The sequence below is a fragment of the Callospermophilus lateralis genome, chromosome 3, assembly GCF_048772815.1.
Source record: "Callospermophilus lateralis isolate mCalLat2 chromosome 3, mCalLat2.hap1, whole genome shotgun sequence".
Lineage (NCBI taxonomy): Eukaryota > Metazoa > Chordata > Mammalia > Rodentia > Sciuridae > Callospermophilus > Callospermophilus lateralis.
The window spans coordinates 133478498-133491032 of NC_135307.1; the positions used below are offsets into that span (position 1 = coordinate 133478498).

At 37.4% G+C, this 12535-nt stretch overlaps 2 pseudogenes; one reads left to right on the plus strand and one right to left on the minus strand.

The window, feature by feature from the left end:
* The first annotated feature begins 8470 nt into the window (after positions 1-8470).
* On the plus strand, positions 8471-9307 carry LOC143394813 (high mobility group protein B1 pseudogene; annotated as a pseudogene).
* A 2278-nt stretch (positions 9308-11585) lies between these two features.
* LOC143394814 (developmental pluripotency-associated protein 2 pseudogene) lies at positions 11586-12295 on the minus strand (annotated as a pseudogene).
* Positions 12296-12535: the final 240 nt, after the last annotated feature.

Below are 12535 nucleotides of genomic sequence, written 5' to 3' on the forward strand. Positions count from 1 at the left end.
TAGAAGACAGGAACATATTGAAATCTATGAAAATGAAACAAACAAAAATTCAAAACATTGACAAAACGAAAAGTTGCTTCTTAAAAAAATAAATAAAATTGATAAACCTTTTAGCTATGCTAATAAAGAAAAAGAGAGAGAAAACTCTAATTACTATAATTTGTGATGAAAAAGGAAATATCACAATGGACACTACTGAAATACAGAAGATTATTAGAAACTACTTTGAAAATTTATAGTCCAATACAATAGAAAATCTCGAAGACACTGACAAATTTCTAGAGACATATGATCTACCCATACTGGATCAGGAGGATAGACACAATTTAAACAGATCAATTTCAAGCAGTAAAATAGAAGATGCCATTCAAAGCCTACTATCCAAGGACCAGACAGATTATCAACCAAGTTCTACAAGAATTAACGCCAATACCCCTCCAATTATTCCCTGAAACAGAAAAGGAGGCAACCCTTCCAAACTCATTCTATGAAACTAGTATCACTTTGATACCAAAATCAGACAAAGACACATCAAGGAAAGGAAACTTCAGACCAATATCCATGATGAACATAAATGCAAAAATTCTCAATAAAATTCTGGCAAATCACACACAAAAACATTTTTAAAAGATAGTGTGCTATGATGAAGTGGAGGTTCATCCCAGGGATGCAATATTGGTTCAACATATGGAAATCAGTAAACGGAATTCCTCACATCAATAGACTTAAAGACAGGAATCATATGATCATCTCAGTAGATTCAGAAAAAGCATTTGAGAAAATACAGCACCTCTTCATGTTCAAAACATTAGGAAAGCTAGGGACAGTAGAAACATACCTCAACATTGTAAAAGCTATCTATGCTAAGCCCAAGGCCAGTATCATTTTAAATGGAGAAAAATTGAAAGCATTCCTTCTAAAAACCGAACAAGATAAGGATGCACTCTTTCACCACTTCTATTCAACATAGTCCTTGAAACTCTAGTCAGAGAAATTAGACAGATGAAGGAAATTAAAGGATACAAATAGAAAAAGAAGAAGTCAAACTATTATTATTTGCAAGGACATAATTTTATATTGAACTTCTCTATATTGAGAAGTTCCAAAAATTCCACCAGAACACTTCTAGAACTAATAAATGAACTCAGAAAATAGCAAATATAAAATCAATATCCATAAGTCAAATACATTTCTATTCATCAGCAATGAATCCATTGAAAGAGAAATTAGGAAAACTGCACCATTCAAAATAGCCTTGAAGATAGTAAAATCCTTGGGAATCAATCTAACAAAAGAGGTGAAAAACCTCTACAATGAAAACTACAGAACACTAAAGAAAGAAATTGAAGAAGACCTTAGAAGATGGAAAGCTCTCCCATGTTCTTGGATAGGCAGAATTAGTATTGTCAAAATGGCCATACTACCAAAAGCGTTATACAGATTTAATGCAATTCCTATGAGAATCCCAATGACATTCTTCATAGAACTAGAAAAAGCAATCATGAAATTCACTTGGAAAAATAAGAGACCCAGAATAGCCAAAGCAATCCTTACCAAGAAGAATGAAGTAGGAGGCATCACAATACCAGAGCTCAAACTCTACTACAGAGCTATTGAACAAAAATGGCATGGTATTAACACCAAAATATACATGTAGACAAATGGCACAGAATAGAAGACACAGATACAAACCCACATAAATACAGTTATCTCATTCTAGACAAAACCACCAAAAACATCCACTGGAGAAAAGGTAGTCTCTTTAACAAATGGTGCTAGGAAAACTGGAAATACATATGTAGAAAAATGAAATTAAACCTCTATCTCTCACCATGCACAAAACTCAACTCAAAGTGGATCAAAGACTTAGGCACTAATACAGAGACCGTGCACCTCACAGAAGAAAAAGTAGGCCCAAATCTTCATCATGTTGGCATGGGACCCAACTTCCTTAACAAGATTCCTAAAGCACATGAAGTAAAATCAAGAATCAAAAATGGTATGAATTCAATAAACCATAGACTCTGCGTCTAATTGAAAAAAAAGTAGGCCCCAATCTTCATCATGTGGGATTATGCCCCACCTTCCTTAATAAGACTACTGTAGCACAAGAATTAAAACCAAGAATCAATAAATGGGATGAATTCAAACTAAAACGTTTCTTCTCAGCAAAAGTAATAATCTGTTAGGTGAATAGAGAGCCTACATCTTTGGAGCAAATTTTTGCCCCTCACACATTAGATAGAATACTAATCTCTAGGGTATATAAAGAACTTAAAAAGCTAAATACCAAAAACCAAATAACCCAATCAATAAATGGGCCAAGGACTTGAACAGACACTTCTCAAAAGAGGATATAGAATCAATTAACAAATATATTTAAAAATGTTCATTATCTCTAGCAATTAGAGAAATGCAAATCAAAACTTCTCTTAAGATTTCATCTCATTCCAGTCAGAATGGCAGCTATTATGAAGACAAACAACAGTAAGTGTTAGTGAGAATGTGGGGAAAAAGGTACACTCATACATTGCTGGTGGGACTGCAAATTGGTGCAGCCAATATGGAAAGCAGTATGGAGATTCCTTGAAAAACTGGGAATGGAACCACCATTTGACCCAGCTATCTCTCTCCTCAGTCTATACCCAAAGGACTTAAAAACAGGATACTACAGGGACACAGCCACATCAATGTTTATAGCAGCACAATTCACAATAGCCAAACTGTGGAACCAACCTAGATGCCCTTCAATAGATGAATGGATTAAAAAATGTGGAATATATTATACACAATGGAATATTATTCAGCAATAAAAGAAAATAAAATCATGGCATTTGCAGGTGAATGGATGTAGTTGGAGAAGATAATGTTAAGTGAAGTTAGCCAATTCCAAAAAATCAAATGCTGAATGTTTTCTCTGATATAAGATGACTGACTCATAGTGGGGTAGGGAGGGGGAGCATGGAGGAATAGAGGAACTCTAGATAGGGCAGAGGGGTGGGAGAGGGAGGGAGGGGGCAGGGGGTTAGCAATGATGGTGGAATATGATGGACATCATTATCCAAAGTACATGTATGAAGACATGAATTGGTGTGAACATACTTTATATACAGAAATATGAAAAATAGTGCTCTATGTGTGTAATAAGAACTGTAATGCATTCCACTGTCATGTATTTAAAAATAAAATCAATTTAAAAAAAACAAAAAAATGGTATGAATTCAAACTAAAAAGCTTCTTCTCAGCAAAGGAAACAATCAATAATATGAAGAGAGAGTCTAAGAATAGGAGAAAATCTTTACTACTTGCACCTCAGAGAGAGCACTTATCTCCAGGATATATAAAGAACTCAAAAACCTTAACACCCAAAAAACAAATTACCCAATCAATAAATGGGCTAAGAAACTGAACAGACACTTCTTAGAAGAAGAAACACAATCTATCTACCAATATATGAAAATATGTTCATCATCTCTAGTAATTAGAGAAATGCAAATCAAAACTACTCTAAGGTTTTATCTTACTCCAGTAAGAGTGGAAATTATCAAGAATACAAGCAATAATAAGTGTTTGTGATATAGGGAAGTAGGTGTACTCATACATTGCTGGTGGGACTGCAAATTGTTGCAACCACCATGGAAAGCAGTATGGAGATTTCTCAGAAAACTTGGAATGGAAACTTCATTTGACCCAGCTATCCCACTCCTCTGTTTATACCCAAAGCATACTACAGTGACACAGCCACATTGATGTTTATGTCAGCTCAATTCACAATAGCTAAACTATGGAAACAACCTAGATGCCCTTCAACAGATGAATGGATAAAGAAATGTGGTGTATCTATGAAATGGAATATTACTCAACCTTAAAGAAGAATGAAATTATGGTATTTTCAGGTAAATGGATGAAGCTGGAGAATATCATGCTAAGTGAAATATGCCAAACCCAAAGAAACAAAAGCCAAATGTTTTCTCTGATAAGTGGATGTTGATCCTTAATGGGGGTGAAGAGGGAAAAATGAATAAACTTTGGATTATACAGAGGGGATTTAAATGAGGTGAGGGATTGTTGGGATGGGAAGGCAGGTGGAATGAAATGGTTATTATTACTCTACATACATGTATGAGTACTTGACTGATATGACTCTGCAGCATGTACAGTCACAGAAATGAGAAGTTGTGCTCCATTTGTATACAATGTGTCAAAATGCATTCTAGTGTCATATAACCAATTAGAACAATTTTTAAAAAATATTTATTTTTTAGTTATAGTTGGACACAATACCTTTATTTCACTTAGTTATTTTTATGTGGTGCTGAGGAGCAAACCCAGGGCCTCATGCATGCAAGGCGAGTGCTCTACTGCTGAGCCACAACCCCAGCCCCTAGAACAATTTTTTTTTAAAAGCAACAAATAAAACGGTTAACATGGTATATTTTATGTTATGTGTATTTTACAAATTAAAAAATAATAATACTATTTTCCTGGTATAGACAGTAGTTGCCAGGATTCCCAACTCCCTTGATATGTATCTTGCCCAGAATGCAAGACCACTTAGTAAATAGAGACAAATAATAAAAATAACAGCACACACACCAAAAAAATAAAAATAAATAAATAAATTAAAAAGCAAAATAATGATAAACACAAAATTTAGAGTGGCAGTTACTTTTAGTTGGGAGAGGAAGGGCTTGGGGAAAGTGAGGAGCCATAGATAGTTATTTGCAATTTTCTAGATGGTGGTGGGTTAATAAGAGTTCCATATAGAAACAAATACATACACAAATGTGTACATAAATGAGTCAAAATAAATAAAATTAAAGCAATAGATTAAAAATAATAGTGTATTCTTAACTAGGTATTACAATCTTTTGAGGCCCCAAAAGTAAAAATTATTTTTAAAATTCACCACAAATAAAGAGACTATGCGTGGCCAAGGACTTATTAACTATTATTAGTTCTTACAGTCTTCATATGTGTATGGGTGCATGCTGAAATTAGAATACACAACCTTCTCCTTCTTACCTTTTTCATCCAATAACAAATCAATAACAATTTCGATGTCATTAAATATTCTTTTAACAGTCTTTAAAATACTGGCATAATATTCTATTGTATAGATTTATCCTCTTTTATTTAAATAGTTGACTCTTTAGAATTTAAACTGTTGCTGTCATTTCCCTGATATAGATATACTAGAATAAATATCCTCAGAGCTTAATATTTGTACCTGTCTGTGGTTCTTTCTGTGAGGGCATTCACAGACATGGAATGATTGAAGCAAGGATCTACCAAAACAGTTAAAGGCCTTTGATATCAAAATAGTCAAATGATCCTCAAGCAAGGTTTACTATTGCTCATCCATAAATAAGATATACAAATAGTAAAAAAAAAAAGTCTTTTTTTATAGCCTCATCAACCTTGAGCTTTATGAGTTTTTAAATCCTTCTTAAAAACTTCTTTCCTTGATGTTTTAATTTGCATTTCTCTGATTACAACTGAGATTGAATATTAAGATATTTTCACAGTTTAAAAAATTAACTAGTTTTTAATTGAAAAAGTAATTCAGGCACATGGTAAAAATATCAAACAGCATTTAAAAAACTATGTCACAAAACATAAATCTCTTTCCTACCCAGTCTCCCTTGGGCAGCCACCATTATCAGCCTTATATTTCTTTCCAAATATATTATGTATATAAACAAGCACAAATGCAAGAAGAAATGAATTTATGTGTGTCTGTTACGCCTTTTTTTTGCACACTGAGAACATGTTTCTAGAACCAAATGCAAATTCCAAGCCTGCCTATCTCTCAGACCTGATCTGTACTGCTCTGGCCCTTCTGTCAGTCACTGTCTTCAGCTTATGTCATTACTGGACCCCTCAGTACTTTCAAGTACTCTTTAAGGCAGTTTTTTTTCCTGCCTCTGGGACCTTGTGCCTGCTGCCTCAACTCAGATGGCACCTTAGAGAAGACCCCCTTGACCACCTGTTCTAAAACAGCACCACCCCCAGCACCTAATCTCTCACAGTCCTGAACTTTAGTTGAATTTCCTTCATAGCATTGATCCCCCCACCCCCATCTGAAATTATCTCATTTCTGGGTTATTTTACTTATTCATCATTTTTCTACTCTACCAGAATGTCAGCTTGAATCTGACCTGTTTGGTTCACCTCTGTATCTCCAGCACCTAGGACAGTTCCTGGCAGAGGGGAAATTCTTAATATTTCAAAGACTGACTGCTAGGTATCCTATACTGTGCTTGCCTTTTTTTCACTTAACAATAATAGAAATATTTAAATATTTTGCATACACACAGAAGCATATGTTATGTGTATATCTGCTTCAATCATTTTTTTACAGCTCCATAGTATTTATTTGAACTATTATTTCATAATGTATTTAGTCAGCTCCCCTTGCATGGATATTTAGATTGTTTTTAGAGTTTTGCTATTTCAAACAATGCTCACATACATATGGCTTCACACACATATATTTCTTATCCTAGAAATAGGATTGATGAAGTCAGTCTTAGTGGAGCATATCTCTCTAATCCCAGGTATTCCAAAATATGAGGCAGGAGAATTGCAAGTTCAAGGCTAAATCTCAACAACTTACCAAGACTCTGTTTCAAAATAAAATTTTAAAAGGGTTGGGTTGTAGTTCAGAGGTAGAGCATCCCTGTGTTCAATCTTCAGTACAAAAACTAAACAAAACAAAACAATAAAGAACAACAACAACATAGAATTGCTGAGTCAAAAGACATGTGTGTTAATGATTTTAACATATTGTCAAGTGTCCCTTAAAAAAATCCACATCAATTCACACATGAATTTTTCCCCAAAATGCATATAAGTGTTTATTTATTTAAGGTGTAGTCAAATATGTATTAGTAAATGTTTTGATCTTTACCAACAGGGGTGGAGAATGGCTGAAAGTCAAAATCTGCTTTCACAGAAAAACTGAATAACTGGTTTGTAAATCATGTTAAAAGATCTCAGCCTCATTCATAATTAAAGGTATACAAATTAAAATCATGGGGTAAGGTTTAGCACATTTCAGTACGCTGACAAGCCATTTAAATCGAGAATAGTGCTTCCTCCCTGCCACCACCACCCTTTCTCATGCTATTGACACGTGACTACAGAAACATTGAAATTCATGGAATAAAATTTGTCAGTTTTTTTAAAGCTGAGCTTTTAAAATTTTTTGTTTGTTTGTTTAAAAAGGCTATCCTACACTTAGACTAGTTAACTAGTTTTCTCCATGTTTTTTCCTAGTACATTCACAGTTCTTTTACATTTTTATCTTTAAGGGAGTTCACTGTCCTGACACTTACTGGGCCAACTGAAAAAGAACTGGGTCAAAACTCCATTAAGTGCTTGAGTTCTATAAGCTGCTGCTGCTTCTTCCTCTTCCTCTGCTTCTTCTTTCTGGCACTAGGAATTGAACCCAGGGTTGCTCTACCACTGAGCCATATCCCCAGCCCTTTTTATGTTTTATTTTGAGACAGAGTCTCCCTAAATTGCCAAGGCTGACCTCAAACTTGCAATCCTCCTGCCTCAGCCTCCTGAGTAACTAGAATTACAGGTGTGCACTACTGTGCCTGGCTCCACAAATACCATGATAGCATTGCAGGTCTCCTCATTGCCCACTTCCCCAACTTAAGAACCATATTTAACAATCCTGTAAAATTCTGAGTAGTCTCTTTGCCCTAGTGCACAGTTATTCAGACAAGTGGCCACTGATCCCCTGGGAGAAAGACTACCAGCATACTACTTAAGATGGTGGTCCTCAAGGAAGCCCAGCCTCTCCTCCAGCTAATAGACTCTGATCAATCCAAAATTTTATTCAGGGTGGTAAATGAAGTAGGTACTAGAATTTTCCTTTTCAGTGAGAATCAGTCTTTTGACCCTTAATGCTAGATTTTTTTTTTTAACACAAATCAAGCATTACCCTTATGGGCCGTCAATCCACATTGACACTATCAAACCACAAAGCTTTCCAAGGCATCCTAATTGCCTGCACTGTCCTTGCAGCCCCTTCCAGTAATTACATCTACCTGGCCTGGCAGGGAAGGGCTCCATAAATGGCCTCTGCCATCCCAAGTACCTAATCCACTTTTACTTGGGCGTCTGGTTCATTGGCAGTGTCTACTCCTATCAGCCCTACAGGCCATTTCAAAAATACTTACCTTATTTTTTCTGGGCCTGCCTAGAAAGGTCATATGCTGGGGTCTTAGGTCTTACCTAGTAGATGCACTCTAATGTTCCTCTCTCCTTGAATCTTGTGACCTCTTTCTTAGAACTGTGTCAGGGAAGCTCTGGCATCTCCATCCCATTGTCATGTGCAAGTTTCACACTCAAGATTTCATGTTCAAGTTTCTCAAGGTACAAGGTTTTGAGGCTCACCTACCCCATGCCCCTGACCCAAGCCCCACCCTTTTCCTGGTGGGGCCTTAAATGGGACATGAGAGCTACCAAGACTGCACTTCCAGCCGCCATTGGTAGCTCCGTCACTTTTACAGTCAGTTGCTGAGCTTAATTTTAGCAGTTGACCTTGAAACTTTAAGACATAAGAATGTTTTTAAAAAATGTAAAAAGCGACAGCCATTCCATTAGGTTGAGTTCCACAGAGACAGCAGAGACAGGAGCAAGTGAGAGGCGGAGCCGCACTGGGCGACTATGTGCCTCGTTGAGAAAAAATAACTAAACATGGAGATCCTAAGAAGCTGAGAGGCAAAATGTCATCATATGCATTCTTTGTGCAAATTTTCTGGGAGGAGCACAGAAGAAGCACACAGATGCTTCAGTCAACTTCTCAGTTTTCTAAGAAGTGTTCAGAGAGGTGGAAGACCGTGTCTGCTAAAGAGAAAGGAAAACTTGAAGACTTGGGAAAGGTGGACAAGGCCCGTTATGAAAGAGAAATGAAAACCTAAATCCCTCCTAAAGGGGAAACAAACAGGAAGATCAAGGATCCCAATGCATCCAAGAGGACTCTGTCGGCTTTCCTCTCCTTCTGTTCTGAGTATCGCCCCCAAATCAAGGGAGGACATCCTGGCCTATCCTTTGGTGATGCTGCAAAGAAATGGGGTGAGAGGTGGAATCACACCCCTGCAGGTGACAAGCAGCCTTCGAAAACAAAGCTGCCACGCTGAAGGAAAAATACGAAAAGGGTATTGCTGCCTACAGAGCTAAAGGAAAACCTGATGCAGCAAGAAAGGGAGCTGTCAAGGCTGAAGAAAGCAAGAAAAAGAAGGAAGAGGAGGAAGAGGAGGAAGATGAAGAAGATGATGAGGATGAATAAGTTGGGTCTAGCGCAGTTTTTTTTTTTCTTGTCTATAAAACATTTAACCCTCCTGTACACAACTCACTCCTTTTAAAGAAAAAAATTGAAATGCAAGGCTATGTAAGATTTGTTTTTTTTTTTTTTTTTTTTTGTTAATCTCAAGTCTAGATTTAATGAGTGCTCAAGATTTCAACTGAAAACCGTATTCTAGGTCCCACTTCCCTGGGCTGGGCTAATCTGGGTTTCCACCCCACTCTAACCGTGCCCTGAGCCCCACTCCGGGTCAGAACAGGACACCACCGCATGACTGCAGGAGAAGGCTGTTTGTCCCAAGTTCATGGAGTCTTGATCTTGGTCACACCTCAAGATTTGTTTTTAACTGTACAATGTCATTTTTTTTTTTTTTTGTATAGATAACACACTACTGAATGTATCTTTAGATAGCCCTGTCCTGGTGGTATTTTCACTCACCACTAACCTTGCCTGGTACAGGATGGGGGTTGTAAATTGGCTTGGAAATTTAAAGCAGGTTCTTGTTGGTGCCCAGCACAAATTAGTTATATATGGGGACAGTAGTTTTTCATCTTCAATTGTCTCTGATGCCGCTTATATGAGATAATTGTTGTTCTGTTAACTGAATATCACTCTGTAATTGCAAAAAAAAAAAAGTTTCAATTGTTGATATTCTAAATGCTTCTAAGTAAATACGATTTTTTTATTTAAAAAAAAAAACTGCAAACAGCAAGGTGCGGTAGTGCACACCTATAATCTTAGTAGCTCAGAAGACTGAGGCATGAGTATCTTGAGTTCAAAGCCAACCTCAGCAAAAGCCAGGCACTAAGCAACTTAGTGAGACCCTGTCTCTCCAATAAAATACAAAATAAGGCTGGAGATGTGGCTCCCCCCAAAAAAAGCTGGCCTTGGGGCTGGGGTTGTGGCTCAGTGGTAGAGCCCTTGTCTAGCATGTGTGAGGCACGGGGTTCCATTCTCAGCACCACATATAAATAAAAAAAAAGGTCCATTGACAACTAAAAAATATTTTTAAAAAATACTCTATATTTCTTCTAATGATCATTGCCCCCATATCAGACAAGTGCCACAGGCACTCCATTTTCCAGCCCAATTTCACCTTCTACCTACACCTCACCCCAACTAGCCAGAGGTGACAACCTTAGTAATTTTGATGCTACTTTATGCCAAGAGTTACGAGCACTCACTCACCATTAGTTAGAGTGCCCCTATTCCATCAAAACAGAAAGCAATTCAGTTTCACAATCCTGTCCTAGGAGTCTTTTTTCTAGCAACACTCTTGGGACCATCTGTCTCAGGGGTAAAGTGACCAAGAAGTGAGGCATGGAGTGTTGTTTCTATGTGAAGTCACTGGATGGTAAAACCACGTTGGTCACTACAGAGAGACCAGGACAGACCTGCAGAAATGTGACACTTAGAGGCACAGAAGATGTCCAATTGAAAGGCATATTATAGATTTTCTTTCCAAACAAGGTTTATTCCATTTGCCTTTATTGATGTGGCATGATGAATAGGTTTGGTTCTCCTTCTGGCATCTTATTTTATGTCATGTTTTCTCTCTCGAGTGCTTCCTTTTGTTTTGTATCTTTTACTCTGTGGTGTGGATGTGTATATTCTGCAGGCTATTTCACTGCATTGATGGCAATTTAGCAAGCTATTTCTTCTGGAACCACCAGACTTTGTCAAGACAAGATGTGTCAGATATGTTAAGATGTGATCTGATGCATGAAACCTACAAATCCACACACAAATGCACTTCTTGTTTGCTTTGTTGTTTTGTGTGTTCCCTACACAGGAATCCTGAGGAATTTTATTTTGCCCAATGACCAGAGAAAGGGAAACAGAAAGGTTGGTGTGTTTGTAATTACATACACCACTTTAATGAGAGCATTCCTGAGAGAATTTTGATTTGGACTAGGGTTAATAAGAAACATATCCTTCACTTACAGTTTCACCTGTCTAGTGACTGGAATAAATTTCTATACACCAGCTTCTGGCTCTTTATATTTCACATCTTGTTTCTTCTTTATTACCCACAAAGTCTCAGTGCCAGGCACTGTAGGGCACGTTTCTACTGTGATGAATCACCTCTTTTGTGCCCTGTACCAGGTAAGTCATCTCAGAGTGGGGTAGTGAATCCCTACACTAAGATGGCTGGCAATCTTTCATTAAGGTGGAAAGACTGCAGACCACATGAATTAATTCCATTGAACCCACACTAAACACATCCACATCAATGTCCCCTCACTTAGATCTCATTCCCCCATCAACCTACATGAGGCAAAGGAGAATTCTGGGCAAAAAGAGATGGTGATTTTTAACTGATTGATGTGAAACTACCTTATATATGAAAATTTTACAAAAGCACATGCTAATGTGACCCAGCAAAAAGGCCTCCACAGAAGTAGGGATGGGACACGAATTCACAGCCTTGCGCTGATTGGCTCTGGCAGCGATCCTTGCCCAAGATGCCAATATGGATTCCTGAGCTGAATTTACCACTTCAATCATGTTAGTCTCTTCCTCTCTTTTAACCTTATGACTTTCCTGAAGCCCTGCTGCATTGGCCGTTGCCTTCCATTTCCTGGAAACTGGCTTCAATCTGGCCTCCTGAGATGTTTCAGGAATATCATATTTTTGTTCGGGATATGCATGCTTCTGTAGCCTCAAATAAACCTCTATTTTCTGGCCATCAGTACTCAAATTAAATTGTTGGCACCAGTTTCGCAAAGTATCCCGAGAAACCTTATTAATTGGAGGCAAAATGGTCGGCAAGGGAAGGGGTCGTATTTTACAATTAGGTTTTGTTTCAGGAAAGCAGACTTCCTGTTTGATTTCTGCAGTTGAAGAAACACTTGTTTCTATTGGATATTCTTGTTCCTCTGTAACTGGGACCAGAGTTAAAATCACATTTTCCTCATCGAATTGCTCCTCAAGGAAGTTCTTCTCAATGACCCTGTCATTTGCGCCTGACATTTCCATGAACACCGGGAGACGGCAAAGGCAGCAGGGCTCAGGACAGCTATGCTGTGTGCTCCTCATATATGAAATATGGACATACGCACACACAGACATATAACACAAAACACAAATGTGCAAACAAACGTACAACACATAAGATAATAATAAAGGCCTTGTAGCTTTACCTAGGTGAAATCTCCATTGCAATGTTTAAAAACTCTATAGTCAAAAAATAAAACTGATCAGAAAAACATT